Here is a 19654-nt window from a genome sequence, read left to right as displayed (position 1 = left end):
ATATTCAAGTTAGATAGAATTCTGTGGACCATGCTGTGTGCACTGGTCTATTACTTGCAAATTTCCCAAATCATGCCTCTCAGCACCTGCGTTTTGCGGGATACTACTGATTTTAGGTAAAAGTGTCACATTGAATTTTCCATTTCAACTGCGCTGCGAACAGGATTCGAACCTGTGCGGGATATCCCATTTGATTTCCTGTAAAACGCCTTAACCACTCGGCCATCGCAGCACGTAGATTTCTTTGAGTACATCTTTGCGGAAACGTTACAAACCAGCTCTAGCTAAAGGTTTCTAATTATTAACTTGGTAAAGAAGTCCTATACTAGTTTGAAATATCCATTTGTTACACATGCCGTATGTGACTGTGACATATTTTCGGTAAGAACTTTCTCTCAAAAAAAAATTGCATTACATTAAATGTTGCCTAGTGTCTCCTGGCATCCCATGTGAAATCTAAAAAACCTGTGGCGTAATTCACATGTAATCATTAACATTTATGTCAGAAACAAGGAATAAAATTTAAACTTAGCTTTCTATTCCTTTTTCCCGCATTTTTTTCCCAGCCGATGTGTTAATTGAAGCTAAAGAATTAAATGGCCAGAAATATGAATGCAAAGCCTATTATCGGCATTCAAGTTAAGTAGAATTTTGTGGAGCATGCTGTGTGCACTGGTCTATTACTTGCAACTTTCCCAAATCATGCCTCTCAGCACCTGCGTTTTGCGGGATACTACTGATTTTAGGTAAAAGTGTCACATTGAATTTTCCATTTCAACTGCGCTGCGAACAGGATTCGAACCTGTGCGGGATATCCCATTTGATTTCGAGTCAAACGCCTTAACCACTCGGCCATCGCAGCACGTAGACTTCTTTGAGTACATCTTCGCGTAAACGTTACAAACACGCCCTAGCTAAAGATTTCCAATTAGTAACTTGTTAAAGAAGTCGCATACTACTTTGTAAATAAGCAGTTGTTACACATGCCGTATGTGACTGTGCCAAGTTTTCAGTAAGAACTTTCTCTCAAAAAAAAGTTGCCTAACATTAAATGTTGCCTAGTGTCTCCTGTCATCCAATGTGAAATCTAAAATACCTGTGGGGTAATTCACATGTAATCATTAACACGTATGTCAAAAACAAGGAAAAAATTTAAACTTAGCTTTCTCGTTGTCTTTCCCGCATTTTTTTCCAGCCGATGTATCAATTAAAGCTAAAGAAGCAAATGGCCAGAAACTTGAACGCAAAGCCTATTATCCATATTCAAGTTAGATAGAATTCTGTGGAGCATGCTGTGTACACTGGTCTATTACTTGCGACTTTCTCCACTTTTGCCTCTCAGCACCAGCGTTTTGGGGGATACTATTGATTTTAGTTAAAAGTGTCACATTGCAATATCCATTCCAACTGCGCTGCGAACAGGATTCGAACCTGTGCGGGATATCCCATTTGATTTCGATTCAAACGCCTTAACCACTCGGCCATCGCAGCAAGTAGATTTCTTTGAGTACATCTTCGCGTAAACGTTACAAGCCAGCCCTAGCTAAAGGTTTCTAATTATCAGTTTGTTAAAGAAGTTGTATACTAGTTTGCGAATATCCATTTGTTACACATGCCGTATGTGACTGTGCCATATTTTCGGTAAGAACTGTTTCCCGAACAAAGATTGCATTGTGTCAAATGTTGCGTAGTTTCTCCTGTCAACCCATGTGAAATCAACAAAGCTTGCGGCGTAATTCGCATTTAACCATTGACAAGTATGTCAAAAACAAGGAATAAAGTTTAAACTTAGCTTTCTCCTCTTCTTTCCCGCATTTTTTTTCAGCCGATGTGCTAATTGAAGCTAAAGAAGCAAATGGCCAGAAACTTAAACGCAAAGCCTGTTGTCGGCATTCAAGTTAGGTAGAATTTTGTGGAGCATGCTGCGTGCACTGGTCTATTATTTGCGATTTTCTCATATCTTGCCTCTTGGTGTTTGGGTTTTGCGGGATACTACTGATTTTAGGTAAAAGTGTCACATTGAATTTTCCATTTTAACTGCGCTGCGAACAGGATTCGAACCTGTGCGGGATATCCTATTTGATTTCGAGTCAAACGCCTTAACCACTCGGCCATCGCAGCACGTAGATTTTTTTGAGAACATCTTCGCGCAAACAATACACACCAGCCCTAGCTAAAGGTTTTAAATTAGTAATTTGTTAAAGAAGTTGCATACTAGTTTGTTAATATCCATTTGTTACACAGCTGTATGTGACTGTGCCATATTTTCAGTAAGCAATTTCTCTCAAAAAAAATTGCATTGTGTCAAATGTTGCGTAGTTTCTCCTGTCATCCCATGTGAAATCTAAAAACCTGCGTAATTCACATGTAATCATTAACACGTATGTCAAAAACAAGGAAAAAAACTTAAACTTAGCTTTCTCCTTTTCTTTCCCGCATTTTTTTTCAGCCGATGTGTTAATTGAAGCTACAGAAGCAAATGGCCAGAAACTTGAACGCAAAGCCTATTATCCATATTCAAGTTAGATAGAACTCTGTGGAGCATGCTGTGTGCACTGGTCTATTACTTGCAATTTCCCAAATCATGCCTCTCAGCACCTGCGTTTTGCCGGATACCACTGATTTTAGGTAAAAGTGTCACATTGAATTTTACATTTTAACTGCGCTGCGAACAGGATTCGAACCTGTGCGGGATATCCCATTTGATTTCGAGTCAAACGCCTTAACCACTCGGCCATCGCAGCAAGTAGATTTCTTTGAGTACATCTTTGCGTAAACGTTACAAACCAGCCCTAGCTAAAGGTTTCTAATTATCAGTTTGTTAAAGAAGTTGTATACTAGTTTGTGAATATCCATTTGTTACACATGCCGTATGTGACTGTGCCATATTTTCGGTAAGAACTGTCTCCCGAACAAAGATTGCATTGTGTCAAATGTTGCGTAGTTTCTCCTATCATCCCATGTGAAATCTAAAAAAGCTGTGGCGTAATTCACATGTAATAATTAGCACATATGTCAAAAACAAGGAATAAAATTTAAACTTAGCTTTCTCCTCTTCTTTCCCGCATTTTTTTCCAGCCGACGTGGTAATTGAAGCTAAAGAAGCATATGACCAGAAACTTGAACGCAAATCCTATTATCGGTATTCAAGTTAGGTAGAATTTTGTGTAGCATGCTGTGTGCACTGGTCTATTACTTGCGACTTTCTCAAATCATGCCTCTCAGCACCAGCGTTTTGTAGGATACTACTGATTTTAGGTAGAAGTGCCACATTGCATTTTCTATTTCAACTGAGCTGCAAACAGGATTCGAACCTGTGCGGGATATCCCATTTGATTTCGAGTCAAACGCCTTAACCACTCGGCCATCGCAGCACGTAGATTTCTTTGAGTACATCTTTGCGGAAACGTTACACACCAGCTCTAGCTAAAGGTTTCTAATTAGTAATTTGTTAAAGAAGTCCTATGCTAGTTTGTAAAAATCCATTTGTTGCACATGCCGTATGTGACCGTGCCAGATTTTCGGTAAGAACTGTCTCTCAAACAAAAATTACATTATGTTAAATGTTGCGTAGTTTCTCCTGTCAACCCATGTGAAATAAACAAAGCTTGCAGCGTAATTCGCATGTAACCATTGACAAGTATGTCAAAAACAAGGAATAAAGTTTATACTTAGCTTTCTCCTCTTCTTTCCCGCATTTTTTTTCAGCCGATGTGTTAATTGAAGCTAAAGACGCAAGTAGCAAGAAATTTGAACGCAAGACCTATTACCGGCATTCAAGTTAGGTAGAATTTTGTGGAGCATGCCGTGTGCACTGGTCTATTACTTGCGACTTTCTCAAATCTTGCCCCTTGGTATTTGCGTTTTGCAGGATACTACTGATTTTAGGTAAAAGTGTCTCATTGAATTTTTCCTTTCAACTGCGCTGTAAACAGGATTCGAACCTGCGCGGGATATCCCATTTGATTTCGAGTCAAACGCATTAACCACTCGGCCATCGCAGCACATAGATTTTTTTGAGTACATCTTTGCGGAAACGTTACACACCACATCTAGCTAAAGGTTTCCAATTAGTAATTTGTTAAAGAAGTCCTATACTAGTTTGTAAAAATCCATTTGTTGCACATGCCGTATGTGACTGTGCCAGATTTTCGGTAAGAACTATCTCTCAAACAACATTTGCAGTATGTTAAATGTTGCCTAGTGTCTCCTGTCATCCCATGTGAAATCTAAAAAACCTGTGGCGTAATTCACATGTAATCATTAACACGATGTCAAAAACAAGGAAAAAAATTTAAACCTGTTGTCGCCATTCAAGTTAGGTAGAATTTTATGGAGCATGCTGTGTGCACTGGTCTATTATTTGCGAATTTTCATATCTTGCCTCTTGGTATTTGCGTTTTGCAGGATACTACTGATTTTAGGTAGTGTCACATTGAATTTTCCATTTCAACTACGCCTCGAACAGGATTCGAACCTGTGCGGGATATCCCTTTTGATTTCGATTCAAACGCCTTAACCACTCGGCCATCGCAGCACGTAAATTTCTTTGAGTACATCTTCGCGTAAACGTTACAAACCAGCCCTAGCTAAAGGTTTCTAATTATCAGTTTGTTAAAGAAGTTGTATACTAGTTTGTGAATATCCATTTGTTACACATGCCGTATGTGACTGTGCTATATTTTCGGTAAGAACTGTCTCCCGAACAAAGATTGCATTGTGTCAAATGTTGCGTTGTTTTGTCCTGTCATCCCATGTGAAATCTAAAAAAGCTGTGGCGTAATTCACATGTAATAATTAGCACATATTTCAAAAACAAAGAATAAAATTTAAACTTAGCTTTCTCCTCTTCTTTCCCCCATTTTTTTCCAGCCGACGTGTAATTGAAGCTAAAGAAGCAAATGACCAGAAACTTGAACGCAAATCCTATTATCGGTATTCAAGTTAGGTAGAATTTTGTGTAGCATGCTGTGTGCACTGGTCTATTACTTGCAACTTTCCCAAATCATGCCCCTCAGCACCTGCGTTTTGCGGGATACTACTGATTTTAGGTAAAAGTGTCAGATTGAAATTTACATTTCAAATGCGCTGCAAACAGGATTTGAACCTGTACGGGATATCCCATTTGATTTCGTGTAAAACGCCTTAACCACTCGGCCATCGCAACACGTAGATTTCTTTGAGTACATCTTCGCGTAAACGTTACCAACCAGCTCTAACTAAAGGTTTCTAATTTTTAAATTGGTAAAGAAGTCCTATACTAGTTTGAAACATCCATTTGTTACACATGCCGTATGTGACTGTGACATATTTTCGGAAAGAACTTTCTCTCAAACAAAAATTGCAGTATGTTAAATGTTGCCTAGTGTCTCCTGTCATCCCATGTGAAATCTAAAAGCCTGTGGTGTAATTCACATGTAATCATTAACACGTATGCCAAAAACAAGGAATAAAATTTAAACTTAGCTTTCTCCTCTTCTTTCCCGCATTTTTTTCAGCCGATGTGTTAATTGAAGCTAAAGAAGCAAATGGCCAGAAACTTAAACGCAAAGCCTGTTGTCGGCATTCAAGTTAGGTAGAATTTTGTGGAGCATGCTGTGTGCACTGGTCTATTACTTGCAACTTTCCCAAATCATGCCTCTCAGCACCTGCATTTTGCCGGATACTACTGATTTTAGGTAAAGCTGTCAGACGCGCTGCAAACAGGATTTAAACCTGTACGGGATATCCCATTTGATTTCGTGTAAAACGCCTTAACCACTCGGCCATCGCAGCACGTAGATTTCTTTGAGTACATCTTTGCGGAAACGTTACAAACCAGCTCTAGCTAAAGGTTTCTAATTTTTAACTTGGTAAAGAAGTCCTATACTAGTTTGATACATCCATTTGTTACACATGCCGTATGTGACTGTGACATATTTTCGGTAAGGACTTTCTCTCAAACAACATTTGCAGTATGTTAAATGTTGCCTAGTGTCTCCTGTCATCCCATGTAAAATCTAAAAAACCTGTGGCGTAATTCACATGTAATCATTAACACGATGTCAAAAAGAAAGAAAAAAATTTAAACCTGTTGTCGCCATTCAAGTTAGGTAGAATTTTGTGGAGCATGCTGTGTGCACTGGTCTATTATTTGCGACTTTCTAATATCTTGCCTCTTGGTATTTGCGTTTTGCGGGATACTACTGATTTTAGGTAGTGTCACATTGAATTTTCCATTTCAACTGCGCTGCGAACAGGATTCGAACCTGTGCGGGATATCCCATTTGGTTTCGATTCAAACGCCTTAACAACTCGGCCATCGCAGCAAGTAGATTTCTTTGAGTACATCTTCGCGTAAACGTTACAAACCAGCCCTAGCTAAAGGTTTCTAATTATCAGTTTGTTAAAGAAGTTGTATACTAGTTTGTGAATATCCATTTGTTACGCATGCCGTATGTGACTGTGCCATATTTTCGGTAAGAACTGTCTCGCGAACAAAGATTGCATTGTGTCAAATGTTGCGTAGTTTTGTCCTGTCATCCCATGTGAAATCTAAAAAAGCTGTAGCGTAATTCACATGTAATAATTAGCACATATTTCAAAAACAAAGAATAAAATTTAAACTTAGCTTTCTCCTCTTCTTTCCCGCATTTTTTTCCAGCCGACGTGGTAATTGAAGCTAAAGAAGCAAATGACCAGAAACTTGAACGCAAATCCTATTATCGGTATTCAAGTTAGGTAGAATTTTGTGTAGCATGCTGTGTGCACTGGTCTACTACTTGCAACTTTCCCAAATCATGCCCCTCAGCACCTGCGTTTTGCGGGATACTACTGATTTTAGGTAAAAGTGTCAGATTGAAATTTACATTTCAAATGCGCTGCAAACAGGATTTGAACCTGTACGGGATATCCCATTTGATTTCGTGTAAAACGCCTTAACTACTCGGCCATCGCAGCACGTAGATTTCTTTGAGTACATCTTTGCGTAAACGTTACAAACCAGCTCTAACTAAAGGTTTCTAATTTTTAAATTGGTAAAGAAGTCCTATACTAGTTTGAAACATCCCTTTGTTACACATGCCGTATGTGACTGTGACATATTTTCGGAAAGAACTTTCTCTCAAACAATAATTGCAGTATGTTAAATGTTGCGTAGTTTCTCCTGTCAACCCATGTGAAATCAACAAAGCTTGCGGCGTAATTCGCATGTAACCATTGACAAGTACGTCAAAAACAAGGAATAAAATTTAAACTTAGCTTTCTACTCATTTTTGCCGCATTTTTTTCCCAGCCGATGTCTTAATTGAAACTAAAGAATTAAATGGCCAGAAATATGAATGCAAAGCCTATTATCGGCATTCAAGTTAGGTAGAATTTTGTGGAGCATGCTGTGTGCACTGGTCTATTACTTGCGACTTTCTCAAATCATGCCTCTCAGCACCTGCGTTTTGCGGGATACTACTGATTTTAGGTAAAACTGTCACGTCGAATTTTCCATTTCAACTGCGCTGCGAACAGGATTCGAACCTGCGCGGGATATCCCATTTGATTTCGAGTCAAACGCCTTAACCACTCGGCCATCGCAGCACGTAGATTTCGTTGAGTACATCTTCGCGCAAACGTTACAAACACGCCCTAGCTAAAGGTTTCCAATTTGTAATTTGTTAAAGAAGTCCTATGCTAGTTTGTAAAAATCCATTTGTTGCACATGCCGTATGTGACCGTGCCAGATTTTCGGTAAGAACTGTCTCTCAAACAAAAATTACATTATGTTAAATGTTGCGTAGTTTCTCCTGTCAACCCATGTGAAATCAACAAATCTTGCGGCGTAATTCACATGTAATCATTAACACGTATGTCAAAAACAAGGAATAAAGTTTAAACTTAGCTTTCTCCTCTTCTTTCCCATAATTTATTTCAGCCGATGTGTTAATTGAAGCTAAAGAAGCAAATGGCCAGAAGCTTGAAGGCAAAGCCTATTACCGGCATTCAAGTTAGGTAGAATTTTGTGGAGCATGCCGTGTGCACTGGTCTATTACTTGCGACTTTCTCAAATCTTGCCCCTTGGTATTTGCGTTTTGCAGGATACTACTGATTTTAGGTAAAAGTGTCTCATTGAATTTTTCATTTCAACTGCGCTGTAAACAGGATTCGAACCTGCGCGGGATATCCCATTTGATTTCGAGTCAAACGCATTAACCACTCGGCCATCGCAACACGTATGTTTCTTTGAGAAACATCTTTGCGGAAACATTACACACCAGCTCTAGCTAAAGGTTTCCAATTAGTAATTTGTTGAAGAAGTCCTATACTAGTTTGTAAAAATCCATTTGTTGCACATGCCGTTTGTGACCGTGCCAGATTTTCGGTAAGAACTGTGTCTCAAACAAAAATTGCATTATGTTAAATGTTGCGTAGTTTCTCCTGTCATCCCATGTGAAAGCTAAAGAACCTGTGGCGTAATTCACATGTAATCATTAACAATTATGTCTGAAACAGGAAATAAAATTTAAACTTAGCTTTCTACTCATTTTTGCCGCATTTTTTTCCCAGCCGATGTCTTCATTGAAGTTAAAGAATTAAATGGCCAGAAATATGAATGCAAAGCCTATTATTGGCATTCAAGTTAGGTAGAATTTTGTGGAGCATGCTGTGTGCACTGGTCTATTACTTGCGACTTTCTCAAATCATGCCTCTCAGCACCTGCGTTTTGCGGGATACTACTGATTTTAGGAAAAACTGTCACGTCGAATTTTCCATTTCAACTGCACTGCGAACAGGATTCGAACCTGCGCGGGATATCCCATTTGATTTCGAGTCAAACGCCTTAACCACTCGGCCATCGCAGCACGTAGATTTCTTTGAGTACATCTTTGCGGAAACGTTACACACCAGCTCTAGCTAAAGGTTTCCAATTAGTAATTTGTTAAAGAAGTCCTATACTAGTTTGTAAAAATCCATTTGTTGCACATACCGTTTGTGACCGTGCCAGATTTTCGGTAAGAACTGTCTCTCAAACAAAAATTGCATTCTGTTAAATGTTGCGTAGTTTCTCGTGTTATCCCATGTGAAAGCTAAAAAACCTGTGGCGTAATTCACATGTAATCATTAATACGTATGTCAAAAACAAGGAATAAAGTTTAAACTTAGCTTTCCCCTCTTCTTTCCCGCACTTTTCTTCGACCGATGTGTTAATTGAAGCTAAAGAATTTAATGGCCAGAAATATGAATGCAAAGCCTATTATCGGCATTCAAGTTAGGTAGAGTTTTGTGGAGCATGCTGTGTGCACTGGTCTATTACTTGCGACTTTCTCAAATCATGCCTCTCAGCACCTGCGTTTTGCGAGATACTACTGATTTTGGGTAAAACTGTCACATCGAATTTTCCATTTCAACTGCGCTGCGAACAGGATTCGAACCTGTGCGGGATATCCCATTTGATTTCGAGTCAAACGCCTTAACCACTCGGCCGTCGCAGCACGGAGATTTCTTTGAGTACATCTTCGCGCAAACGTTACAAACACGCCCTAGCTAAAGGTTTCCAATTAGTAATTTGTTAAACAAGTCGCATACTACTTTGCAAATAAGCAGTTGTTAAACATGCCGTATGTGACTGTACCATATTTTCAGTAAGAACATTCTCTCAAAAAAACATTGCATTACATTAAATGTTGCGTAGTTTCTCCTGTCATCCCATGTGAAAGCTAAAGAACCTGTGGCGTAATTCACATGTAATCATTAACATTTATGTCTGAAACAAGGAATAAAATTTAAACTTAGCTTTCTACTCATTTTTCCCGCATTTTTTTCCCAGCCGATGTGTTAATTGAAGCTAAAGAAGCAAATGTCCAGAAACTTAAACGCAAAGCCTGTTATCGGCATTCAAGTTAGGTAGAATTTTGTGGAGCATGCTGTGTGCATTGGTCTATTACTTGCGACTTTCTCAAATCATGCCTCTCAGCACCTGCGTTTTGCGGGATACTACTGACTTTAGGTAAAAATGCCACATTGCATTTTCCATTATAACTGCACTGCACACAGGATTCGAACCTGTGCGGGATATCCCATTTGATTTCGAGTCAAACGCCTTAACCACTCGGCCATCGCAGCACGTAGAATTCTTTGAGTACATCTTTGCGCAAATGTTACATACGAGCCCTAGCTAAATGTTTCTAATTATTAACTTGGTAAAGAAGTCCTATACTAGTTTGTAAACATCCATTTGTTACACATGCCGTATGTGACTGCGTCATATTTTCGGCAAGCAATTTCTTTCAAAAAATTTGCATTATATTAAATGTTGCGTAGTTTCTCCTGTCAACCCATGTGAATTCAACGAAGATTGTGGCGTAATTCGCATGTAGTCATTGACACGTATGTCAAAAACAAAGACTAAAGTTTAAATATAGCTTTCTCCTCTTCTTTCCCATAATTTATTTCAGCCGATGTGTTAATTGAAGCTAAAGAAGCAAATGGCCAGAAGCTTGAAGGCAAAGCCTATTATCAGCATTCAAGTTAGGTAGAATTTTGTGGAGTAAGTCGTGTGCACTGGTCTATTACTTGCCACTTTCTCAAATATTGCCTCTCTGCACCCGCGTTTTGGAGGATACTATTGATTTTAGGTAAAACTGTCACATTGAATTTTCCATTTCAACTGCGCTGCGAACAGGATTCGAACCTGTGCGGGATATCCCATTTGATTTCGAGTCAAACGTCTTAACCACTCGGCCATCGCAGCACGTAGATTTCTTTGAGTACATCTTTGCGGAAACGTTACAAACCAGCTCTAGCTAAAGGTTTCTAATTAGTAATTGGTTAAAGAAGTCCTGTACTAGTTTGTAAAAATCCATTTGTTGCACATGTGGTATGTGACTGTGCCAGTTTTTTGGTAAGAACTGTCTCTCAAAAAAAAGCTGCATTATAGTAAATGTTGCGTAGTTTCTCTTGTCATCCCATGTGAAATCTAAAATGCCTGTGGCGTAATTCACATGTAATCATTAACACGTATGTCAAAAACAATGAATAAATTTCAAACTTAACTTTCTCCTGTTTTTTCCCGCATTATTTTTCAGCCGATGTGTTAATTGAAGCTAAAGAAGCAAATGGCCAGAAACTTAAACGCAAAGCCTGTTATCGGCATTCAAGTTAGGTAGAATTTTGTGGAGCATGCTGTGTGCACTGGTCTATTACTTGCGACTTTCTCAAATCATGCCTCTCAGCACCTGCGTTTTGCGGGATACTACTGATTTTAGGTAAAAGTGCCACATTGCATTTTACATTTCAACTGCGCTGCGAACAGGATTCGAACCTTTGCGGGATATCCCATTTGATTTCGAGTCAAACGCCTTAACCACTCAGCCATCACAGACCATAGTTTTCATTGAGAAACATCTTCGCGCAAATGTTACAAACCAGCCCTAGCTAAAGTTTTCTAATTATTAATTTGTTAAAGGAGTCGTATACTAGTTTGTATTTATCCATTTGTTACACATGCCGTATGTGAATGTGTCATACTTTCGATAAGAACTTTCTCTCAAACAAAGATTGCATTATGTTCAATGTTGCGTAGTTTCTCCTGTTAACCCATGTGAAATCAACACAGCTTGTGGCATAATTGGCATGTAATCATTGACACGTATGTCAAAAACAAAGACTAAAGTTTAAATATAGCTTTCTCCTCTTCTTTCCCATAATTTATTCCAGCCGATGTGTTAATTGAAGCTAAAGAAGCAAATGGCCAGAGCTTGAACGCAAAGCCTATTATCAGTATTCAAGTTAAGTAGAATTTTGTGGAGCATGCTGTGTGCACTGGTCTATTACTTGCCACTTTGTCAAATCATGCCTCTCAGCACCTGCGTTTTGCGGGATACTACTGATTTTAGGTAAAAGTGCCACATTGCATTTTACATTTCAACTGCGCTGCGAACAGGATTCGAACCTTTGCGGGATATCCCATTTGATTTCGAGTCAAACGCTTTAACCACTCAGCCATCACAGACCATAGTTTTCATTGAGAAACATCTTCGCGCAAATGTTACAAACCAGCCCTAGCTAAAGTTTTCTAATTATTAATTTGTTAAAGGAGTCGTATACTAGTTTGTATTCATCCATTTGTTACACATGCCGTATGTGAATGTGTCATACTTTCGATAAGAACTTTCTCTCAAACAAAGATTGCATTATGTTAAATGTTGCGTAGTTTCTCCTGTTAACCCATGTGAAATCAACACAGCTTGTGGCATAATTGGCATGTAATCATTGACACGTATGTCAAAAACAAAGACTAAAGTTTAAATATAGCTTTCTCCTCTTCTTTCCCATAATTTATTCCAGCCGATGTGTTAATTGAAGCTAAAGAAGCAAATGGCCAGAGCTTGAACGCAAAGCCTATTATCAGTATTCAAGTTAGGTAGAATTTTGTGGAGCATGCTGTGTGCACTGGTCTATTACTTGCCACTTTCTCAAATCATGCCTCTCAGCACCTGCGTTTTGCGGGATACTACTGACTTTAGGTAAAACTGTCACATCGAATTTTCCATTTCAACTGCGCTGCGAACAGGCTTCGAACCAGTGCGGGATATCCCATTTGATTTCGAGTCAAACGCCTTAACCACTCGGCCATCGCAGCACGTAGATTTCTTTGAGTACATCTTCGCTCAAACGTTACAAACACGCCCTAGCTAAAGGTTTCTAATTAATAATTTGTTAAAGGATTCGTATACTAGTTGTATTCATCCATTTGTATCAGATGCCGTAGGTGACTGTGTCATTTTTTTGGTAAGAACTTTCTCTCAAACAAAAATTGCATTATGTTAAATGTTGCGTAGTTTCTCCTGTCAACCCATGTGAAATCAACACAGCTTGTGGCGTAATTCGCATGTAATCATTGACACGTATGTCAAAAACAAAGACTAAAGTTTAAATATAGCTTTCTCCTCTTCTTTCCCATAATTTATTTCAGCCGATGTGTTAATTGAAGCTAAAGAAGCAAATGGCCAGAAGCTTGAAGGCAAAGCCTATTATCAGCATTCAAGTTAGGTAGAATTTTGTGGAGCATGCTGTGTGCGCTGGTCTATTACTTGCCACTCTCTCAAATATTGCCTCTCTGCACCCGCGTTTTGGGGGATACTATTGATTTTAGGTAAAACTGTCACATTGAATTTTCCATTTCAACTGCGCTGCGAACAGGATTCGAACCTGTGCGGGATATCCCATTTGATTTCGAGTCAAACGCCTTAACCACTCGGCCATCGCAGCACGTAGATTTCTTTGAGTACATCTTTGCGGAAACGTTACAAACCAGCTCTAGCTAAAGGTTTCTAATTATTAACTTGGTAAAGAAGTCCTATACTAGTTTGAAACATCCATTTGTTACACATGTGGTATGTGACTGTGCCAGTTTTTCGGTAAGAACTGTCTCTCAAAACAAAGCTGCATTAAAGTAAATGTTGCGTAGTTTCTCCTGTCATCCCATGCGAAATCTAAAAGCCTGTGACGTAATTCACATTTAATCATTAACACGTATGTCAGAGACAAGGAATAGAGTTTAAATTTAGCTTTCTCCTCCTCTTTCCTGCATTTTTTTCCAGCCGGTGTGTTAATTGAAGCTAAAGAAGCAAGTGGTTAGAAATATGAATGCAAAGCCTGCTATCGGCATTCAAGTTAGGTAAAATTTTGTGGAGCATGCTGTGTGCACTGGTCTATTACTTGCGACTTTCTCAAATCATGCCTCTCAGCACCTGCGTTTTGCGGGATACTACTGACTTTAGGTAAAAATGCCACATTGCATTTTCCATTATAACTGCACTGCACACAGGATTCGAACCTGTGCGGGATATCCCATTTGATTTCGAGTCAAACGCCTTAACCACTCGGCCATCGCAGCACGTAGAATTCTTTGAGTACATCTTTGCGCAAATGTTACATACGAGCCCTAGCTAAATGTTTCTAATTATTAACTTGGTAAAGAAGTCCTATACTAGTTTGTAAACATCCATTTGTTACACATACCGTATGTGACTGCGTCATATTTTCGGCAAGCAATTTCTTTCAAAAAATTTGCATTATATTAAATGTTGCGTAGTTTCTCCTGTCAACCCATGTGAAATCAACGAAGCTTGTGGCGTAATTCGCATGTAGTCATTGACACGTATGTCAAAAACAAAGACTAAAGTTTAAATATAGCTTTCTCCTCTTCTTTCCCATAATTTATTTCAGCCGATGTGTTAATTGAAGCTAAAGAAGCAAATGGCCAGAGCTTGAACGCAAAGCCTATTATCAGTATTCAAGTTAGGTAGAATTTTGTGGAGCATGCTGTGTGCACTGGTCTATTACTTGCCACTTTCTCAAATCATGCCTCTCAGCACCTGCGTTTTGCGGGATACTACTGACTTTAGGTAAAACTGTCACATCGAATTTTCCATTTCAACTGCGCTGCGAACAGGCTTCGAACCAGTGCGGGATATCCCATTTGATTTCGAGTCAAACGCCTTAACCACTCGGCCATCGCAGCACGTAGATTTCTTTGAGTACATCTTCGCTCAAACGTTACAAACACGCCCTAGCTAAAGGTTTCTAATTAATAATTTGTTAAAGGATTCGTATACTAGTTGTATTCATCCATTTGTATCAGATGCCGTAGGTGACTGTGTCATTTTTTTGGTAAGAACTTTCTCTCAAACAAAAATTGCATTATGTTAAATGTTGCGTAGTTTCTCCTGTCAACCCATGTGAAATCAACACAGCTTGTGGCGTAATTCGCATGTAATCATTGACACGTATGTCAAAAACAAAGACTAAAGTTTAAATATAGCTTTCTCCTCTTCTTTCCCATAATTTATTTCAGCCGATGTGTTAATTGAAGCTAAAGAAGCAAATGGCCAGAAGCTTGAAGGCAAAGCCTATTATCAGCATTCAAGTTAGGTAGAATTTTGTGGAGCATGCTGTGTGCGCTGGTCTATTACTTGCCACTTTCTCAAATATTGCCTCTCTGCACCCGCGTTTTGGGGGATACTATTGATTTTAGGTAAAACTGTCACATTGAATTTTCCATTTCAACTGCGCTGCGAACAGGATTCGAACCTGTGCGGGATATCCCATTTGATTTCGAGTCAAACGCCTTAACCACTCGGCCATCGCAGCACGTAGATTTCTTTGAGTACATCTTTGCGGAAACGTTACAAACCAGCTCTAGCTAAAGGTTTCTAATTATTAACTTGGTAAAGAAGTCCTATACTAGTTTGAAACATCCATTTGTTACACATGTGGTATGTGACTGTGCCAGTTTTTCGGTAAGAACTGTCTCTCAAAACAAAGCTGCATTAAAGTAAATGTTGCGTAGTTTCTCCTGTCATCCCATGTGAAATCTAAAAGCCTGTGACGTAATTCACATTTAATCATTAACACGTATGTCAGAGACAAGGAATAGAGTTTAAATTTAGCTTTCTCCTCCTCTTTCCTGCATTTTTTTCCAGCCGGTGTGTTAATTGAAGCTAAAGAAGCAAGTGGTTAGAAATATGAATGCAAAGCCTGCTATCGGCATTCAAGTTAGGTAAAATTTTGTGGAGCATGCTGTGTGCACTGGTCTATTACTTGCGACTTTCTCAAATCATGCCTCTCAGCACCTGCGTTTTGCGGGATACTACTGACTTTAGGTAAAAATGCCACATTGCATTTTCCATTAAAACTGCACTGCACACAGGATTCGAACCTGTGCGGGATATCCCATTTGATTTCGAGTCAAACGCCTTAACCACTCGGCCATCGCAGCACGTAGAATTCTTTGAGTACATCTTTGCGCAAATGTTACATACGAGCCCTAGCTAAATGTTTCTAATTATTAACTTGGTAAAGAAGTCCTATACTAGTTTGTAAACATCCATTTGTTACACATGCCGTATGTGACTGCGTCATATTTTCGGCAAGCAATTTCTTTCAAAAAATTTGCATTATATTAAATGTTGCGTAGTTTCTCCTGTCAACCCATGTGAATTCAACGAAGCTTGTGGCGTAATTCGCATGTAGTCATTGACACGTATGTCAAAAACAAAGACTAAAGTTTAAATATAGCTTTCTCCTCTTCTTTCCCATAATTTATTTCAGCCGATGTGTTAATTGAAGCTAAAGAAGCAAATGGCCAGAAGCTTGAAGGCAAAGCCTATTATCAGCATTCAAGTTAGGTAGAATTTTGTGGAGTAAGTCGTGTGCACTGGTCTATTACTTGCCACTTTCTCAAATATTGCCTCTCTGCACCCGCGTTTTGGAGGATACTATTGATTTTAGGTAAAACTGTCACATTGAATTTTCCATTTCAACTGCGCTGCGAACAGGATTCGAACCTGTGCGGGATATCCCATTTGATTTCGAGTCAAACGCCTTAACCACTCGGCCATCGCAGCACGTAGATTTCTTTGAGTACATCTTTGCGGAAACGTTACAAACCAGCTCTAGCTAAAGGTTTCTAATTAGTAATTGGTTAAAGAAGTCCTGTACTAGTTTGTAAAAATCCATTTGTTGCACATGTGGTATGTGACTGTGCCAGTTTTTTGGTAAGAACTGTCTCTCAAAAAAAAGCTGCATTATAGTAAATGTTGCGTAGTTTCTCTTGTCATCCCATGTGAAATCTAAAATGCCTGTGGCGTAATTCACATGTAATCATTAACACGTATGTCAAAAACAAGGAATAAAGTTCAAACTTAACTTTCTCCTGTTTTTTCCCGCATTATTTTTCAGCCGATGTGTTAATTGAAGCTAAAGAAGCAAATGGCCAGAAACTTAAACGCAAAGCCTGTTATCGGCATTCAAGTTAGGTAGAATTTTGTGGAGCATGCTGTGTGCACTGGTCTATTACTTGCGACTTTCTCAAATCATGCCTCTCAGCACCTGCGTTTTGCGGGATACTACTGATTTTAGGTAAAAGTGCCACATTGCATTTTACATTTCAACTGCGCTGCGAACAGGATTCGAACCTTTGCGGGATATCCTATTTGATTTCGAGTCAAACGCCTTAACCACTCAGCCATCACAGACCATAGTTTTCATTGAGAAACATCTTCGCGCAAATGTTACAAACCAGCCCTAGCTAAAGTTTTCTAATTATTAATTTGTTAAAGGATTCGTATACTAGTTTGTATTCATCCATTTGTTACACATGCCGTATGTGAATGTGTCATACTTTCGATAAGAACTTTCTCTCAAACAAAGATTGCATTATGTTAAATGTTGCGTAGTTTCTCCTGTTAACCCATGTGAAATCAACACAGCTTGTGGCATAATTGGCATGTAATCATTGACACGTATGTCAAAAACAAAGACTAAAGTTTAAATATAGCTTTCTCCTCTTCTTTCCCATAATTTATTCCAGCCGATGTGTTAATTGAAGCTAAAGAAGCAAATGGCCAGAGCTTGAACGCAAAGCCTATTATCAGTATTCAAGTTAGGTAGAATTTTGTGGAGCATGCTGTGTGCACTGGTCTATTACTTGCCACTTTCTCAAATCATGCCTCTCAGCACCTGCGTTTTGCGGGATACTACTGACTTTAGGTAAAACTGTCACATCGAATTTTCCATTTCAACTGCGCTGCGAACAGGCTTCGAACCAGTGCGGGATATCCCATTTGATTTCGAGTCAAACGCCTTAACCACTCGGCCATCGCAGCACGTAGATTTCTTTGAGTACATCTTCGCTCAAACGTTACAAACACGCCCTAGCTAAAAGTTTCTAATTAATAATTTGTTAAAGGATTCGTATACTAGTTGTATTCATCCATTTGTTGCAGATGCCCTAGGTGACTGTGTCATTTTTTTGGTAAGAACTTTCTCTCAAACAAAAATTGCATTATGTTAAATGTTGCGTAGTTTCTCCTGTCAACCCATGTGAAATCAACACAGCTTGTGGCGTAATTCGCATGTAATCATTGACACGTATGTCAAAAACAAAGACTAAAGTTTAAATATAGCTTTCTCCTCTTCTTTCCCATAATTTATTTCAGCCGATGTGTTAATTGAAGCTAAAGAAGCAAATGGCCAGAAGCTTGAAGGCAAGATGTGTTAATTGAAGCAAAAGAAGCAAATGGCCAGAAACTTGAACGCAAAGCCTATTATCCGTATTCAATTTAGATAGAATTCTGTGGAGCATGCTGCGTGCACTGGTCTATTACTTGCGACTTTCTCAACTTTTGCCTCTCAGCACCAGCGATTTGAGAGATCCTATTGATTTTAGGTAAAAGTGTCACATTGCATTTTACATTTCAACTGTGCTGCGAACAGGATTCGAACCTTTGCAGAATATCCCATTTGATTTCGAGTCAAACGCCTTAACCACTCAGCCATCACAGACCATAGTTTTCATTGAGAAACCTCTTCGCGCAAACGTTACAAACACGCCCTAGCTAAAGGTTTCTAATTAGTAATTGGTTAAAGAAGTCCTATACTAGTTTGTAAAAATCCATTTGTTACATATGTTGTATGTGACTGTGCCAGTTTTTCGGTAAGAACTGTCTCTCAAAAAAAAGCTGCATTATAGTAAATGTTGCGTAGTTTCTTCTGTCATCCCATGTGAAATCAACAAACCTTGTGGCGTAATTCGCATGTAATCGTTAACACGTATGTCAAAAACAAGGACTAAAGCATAAATACAGCTTTCTCCTCTTTTTTTCCCGCATTTCTTCCAGCCGATGTGTTAATTGAAGCTAAAGAAGCAAATGGCCAGAAACTTGAACGCAAAGCCTATTATCCGTTTTCAAGTTAGATAGAATTCTGTGGAGCATGCTGTGTGCCCTGGTCTATTACTTGCAGCTTTCCCAAATTTTGCCTCTCAGCACCTGCGTTTTGAGAGATACTACTGATTTTAGGTAAAAGTCGTACATTGCATTCTCCATTTCAACTGCGCTGCAAACAGGACTCGAACCTGCGCGGGATATCCCATATGATTTCGAGTCACACGCCTTAACCACTCAGCCATCGCAGCACGTAGATTACTTTGAGTACATCTTTGCGGAAACGTTACAAACCAGCTCTAGCTATAGGTTTCTAATTAGTAATTTGTAAAAAAGTCCTATACTAGTTTGTAAAAATCAATTTGTTGCATATGCCGTATGTGACTGTGCCATATTTTCGGTAAGAACTTTCTCTCTAACAAAAATTGCATTATGTTAAATGTTGCGTAGTTTCTCCTGTCAACCCCTGTGAAATCAACAAACCTTGTGGCGTAATTCGCATGTAATCGTTAACACGTATGTCAAAAACAAGGACTAAAGCATAAATACAGCTTTCTCCCCTTTTTTTCCCGCATTTTCTTCCAGCCGATGTGTTAATTGAAGCAAAAGAAGCAAATGGCCAGAAACTTGAACGCAAAGCCTATTATCCGTATTCAATTTAGATAGAATTCTGTGGAGCATGCTGCGTGCCCTGGTCTATTACTTGCGACTTTCTCAACTTTTGCCTCTCAGCACCAGCGATTTGAGAGATCCTATTGATTTTAGGTAAAAGTGTCACATTGCATTTTACATTTCAACTGTGCTGCGAACAGGATTCGAATCTTTGCAGAATATCCCATTTGATTTCGAGTCAAACGCCTTAACCACTCAGCCATCACAGACCATAGTTTTCATTGAGAAACCTCTTCGCGCAAACGTTACAAACACGCCCTAGCTAAAGGTTTCTAATTAGTAAT

At 39.0% G+C, this 19654-nt stretch overlaps 31 non-coding genes across 31 annotated transcripts; all 31 read right to left on the bottom strand.

Annotated features, from left to right (window-relative positions):
- Window positions 1–151: 151 nt before the first annotated feature.
- Window positions 152–232, bottom strand: Trnas-gga (transfer RNA serine (anticodon GGA)). Its single transcript has one exon. It is a non-coding gene; the product is annotated as a tRNA-Ser (tRNA).
- A 549-nt stretch (window positions 233–781) lies between these two features.
- Window positions 782–862, bottom strand: Trnas-cga (transfer RNA serine (anticodon CGA)). Its single transcript has one exon. It is a non-coding gene; the product is annotated as a tRNA-Ser (tRNA).
- A 548-nt stretch (window positions 863–1410) lies between these two features.
- Trnas-cga (transfer RNA serine (anticodon CGA)) lies at window positions 1411–1491 on the bottom strand. The gene has a single exon. It is a non-coding gene; the product is annotated as a tRNA-Ser (tRNA).
- A 549-nt stretch (window positions 1492–2040) lies between these two features.
- On the bottom strand, window positions 2041–2121 carry Trnas-cga (transfer RNA serine (anticodon CGA)). Its single transcript has one exon. It is a non-coding gene; the product is annotated as a tRNA-Ser (tRNA).
- A 542-nt stretch (window positions 2122–2663) lies between these two features.
- Window positions 2664–2744, bottom strand: Trnas-cga (transfer RNA serine (anticodon CGA)). Its single transcript has one exon. It is a non-coding gene; the product is annotated as a tRNA-Ser (tRNA).
- Window positions 2745–3293: 549 nt separating this feature from the next.
- Trnas-cga (transfer RNA serine (anticodon CGA)) lies at window positions 3294–3374 on the bottom strand. The gene has a single exon. It is a non-coding gene; the product is annotated as a tRNA-Ser (tRNA).
- A 549-nt stretch (window positions 3375–3923) lies between these two features.
- Window positions 3924–4004, bottom strand: Trnas-cga (transfer RNA serine (anticodon CGA)). The gene has a single exon. It is a non-coding gene; the product is annotated as a tRNA-Ser (tRNA).
- A 452-nt stretch (window positions 4005–4456) lies between these two features.
- Trnas-cga (transfer RNA serine (anticodon CGA)) lies at window positions 4457–4537 on the bottom strand. Its single transcript has one exon. It is a non-coding gene; the product is annotated as a tRNA-Ser (tRNA).
- A 549-nt stretch (window positions 4538–5086) lies between these two features.
- Window positions 5087–5167, bottom strand: Trnas-cga (transfer RNA serine (anticodon CGA)). Its single transcript has one exon. It is a non-coding gene; the product is annotated as a tRNA-Ser (tRNA).
- Window positions 5168–5694: 527 nt separating this feature from the next.
- Trnas-cga (transfer RNA serine (anticodon CGA)) lies at window positions 5695–5775 on the bottom strand. The gene has a single exon. It is a non-coding gene; the product is annotated as a tRNA-Ser (tRNA).
- A 452-nt stretch (window positions 5776–6227) lies between these two features.
- On the bottom strand, window positions 6228–6308 carry Trnas-cga (transfer RNA serine (anticodon CGA)). Its single transcript has one exon. It is a non-coding gene; the product is annotated as a tRNA-Ser (tRNA).
- Window positions 6309–6858: 550 nt separating this feature from the next.
- On the bottom strand, window positions 6859–6939 carry Trnas-cga (transfer RNA serine (anticodon CGA)). The gene has a single exon. It is a non-coding gene; the product is annotated as a tRNA-Ser (tRNA).
- A 549-nt stretch (window positions 6940–7488) lies between these two features.
- Trnas-cga (transfer RNA serine (anticodon CGA)) lies at window positions 7489–7569 on the bottom strand. Its single transcript has one exon. It is a non-coding gene; the product is annotated as a tRNA-Ser (tRNA).
- A 549-nt stretch (window positions 7570–8118) lies between these two features.
- Window positions 8119–8199, bottom strand: Trnas-cga (transfer RNA serine (anticodon CGA)). The gene has a single exon. It is a non-coding gene; the product is annotated as a tRNA-Ser (tRNA).
- Window positions 8200–8750: 551 nt separating this feature from the next.
- On the bottom strand, window positions 8751–8831 carry Trnas-cga (transfer RNA serine (anticodon CGA)). Its single transcript has one exon. It is a non-coding gene; the product is annotated as a tRNA-Ser (tRNA).
- Window positions 8832–9380: 549 nt separating this feature from the next.
- Window positions 9381–9461, bottom strand: Trnas-cga (transfer RNA serine (anticodon CGA)). Its single transcript has one exon. It is a non-coding gene; the product is annotated as a tRNA-Ser (tRNA).
- A 550-nt stretch (window positions 9462–10011) lies between these two features.
- Trnas-cga (transfer RNA serine (anticodon CGA)) lies at window positions 10012–10092 on the bottom strand. The gene has a single exon. It is a non-coding gene; the product is annotated as a tRNA-Ser (tRNA).
- Window positions 10093–10639: 547 nt separating this feature from the next.
- Window positions 10640–10720, bottom strand: Trnas-cga (transfer RNA serine (anticodon CGA)). The gene has a single exon. It is a non-coding gene; the product is annotated as a tRNA-Ser (tRNA).
- A 549-nt stretch (window positions 10721–11269) lies between these two features.
- Trnas-cga (transfer RNA serine (anticodon CGA)) lies at window positions 11270–11350 on the bottom strand. Its single transcript has one exon. It is a non-coding gene; the product is annotated as a tRNA-Ser (tRNA).
- A 549-nt stretch (window positions 11351–11899) lies between these two features.
- On the bottom strand, window positions 11900–11980 carry Trnas-cga (transfer RNA serine (anticodon CGA)). Its single transcript has one exon. It is a non-coding gene; the product is annotated as a tRNA-Ser (tRNA).
- A 549-nt stretch (window positions 11981–12529) lies between these two features.
- Trnas-cga (transfer RNA serine (anticodon CGA)) lies at window positions 12530–12610 on the bottom strand. The gene has a single exon. It is a non-coding gene; the product is annotated as a tRNA-Ser (tRNA).
- A 548-nt stretch (window positions 12611–13158) lies between these two features.
- On the bottom strand, window positions 13159–13239 carry Trnas-cga (transfer RNA serine (anticodon CGA)). Its single transcript has one exon. It is a non-coding gene; the product is annotated as a tRNA-Ser (tRNA).
- A 547-nt stretch (window positions 13240–13786) lies between these two features.
- Trnas-cga (transfer RNA serine (anticodon CGA)) lies at window positions 13787–13867 on the bottom strand. Its single transcript has one exon. It is a non-coding gene; the product is annotated as a tRNA-Ser (tRNA).
- A 546-nt stretch (window positions 13868–14413) lies between these two features.
- On the bottom strand, window positions 14414–14494 carry Trnas-cga (transfer RNA serine (anticodon CGA)). The gene has a single exon. It is a non-coding gene; the product is annotated as a tRNA-Ser (tRNA).
- A 548-nt stretch (window positions 14495–15042) lies between these two features.
- On the bottom strand, window positions 15043–15123 carry Trnas-cga (transfer RNA serine (anticodon CGA)). The gene has a single exon. It is a non-coding gene; the product is annotated as a tRNA-Ser (tRNA).
- A 547-nt stretch (window positions 15124–15670) lies between these two features.
- Window positions 15671–15751, bottom strand: Trnas-cga (transfer RNA serine (anticodon CGA)). Its single transcript has one exon. It is a non-coding gene; the product is annotated as a tRNA-Ser (tRNA).
- A 547-nt stretch (window positions 15752–16298) lies between these two features.
- On the bottom strand, window positions 16299–16379 carry Trnas-cga (transfer RNA serine (anticodon CGA)). Its single transcript has one exon. It is a non-coding gene; the product is annotated as a tRNA-Ser (tRNA).
- Window positions 16380–16928: 549 nt separating this feature from the next.
- Trnas-cga (transfer RNA serine (anticodon CGA)) lies at window positions 16929–17009 on the bottom strand. Its single transcript has one exon. It is a non-coding gene; the product is annotated as a tRNA-Ser (tRNA).
- Window positions 17010–17558: 549 nt separating this feature from the next.
- Trnas-cga (transfer RNA serine (anticodon CGA)) lies at window positions 17559–17639 on the bottom strand. Its single transcript has one exon. It is a non-coding gene; the product is annotated as a tRNA-Ser (tRNA).
- A 598-nt stretch (window positions 17640–18237) lies between these two features.
- Trnas-cga (transfer RNA serine (anticodon CGA)) lies at window positions 18238–18318 on the bottom strand. Its single transcript has one exon. It is a non-coding gene; the product is annotated as a tRNA-Ser (tRNA).
- A 550-nt stretch (window positions 18319–18868) lies between these two features.
- Window positions 18869–18949, bottom strand: Trnas-cga (transfer RNA serine (anticodon CGA)). The gene has a single exon. It is a non-coding gene; the product is annotated as a tRNA-Ser (tRNA).
- Window positions 18950–19654: the final 705 nt, after the last annotated feature.

This window comes from Hydractinia symbiolongicarpus, chromosome 5 (assembly GCF_029227915.1).
Source record: "Hydractinia symbiolongicarpus strain clone_291-10 chromosome 5, HSymV2.1, whole genome shotgun sequence".
Taxonomy (NCBI): Eukaryota; Metazoa; Cnidaria; class Hydrozoa; order Anthoathecata; family Hydractiniidae; genus Hydractinia; species Hydractinia symbiolongicarpus.
Note: the sequence above shows the minus strand (reverse complement) of the source record. Positions and strands in the feature narration are given on the sequence as shown.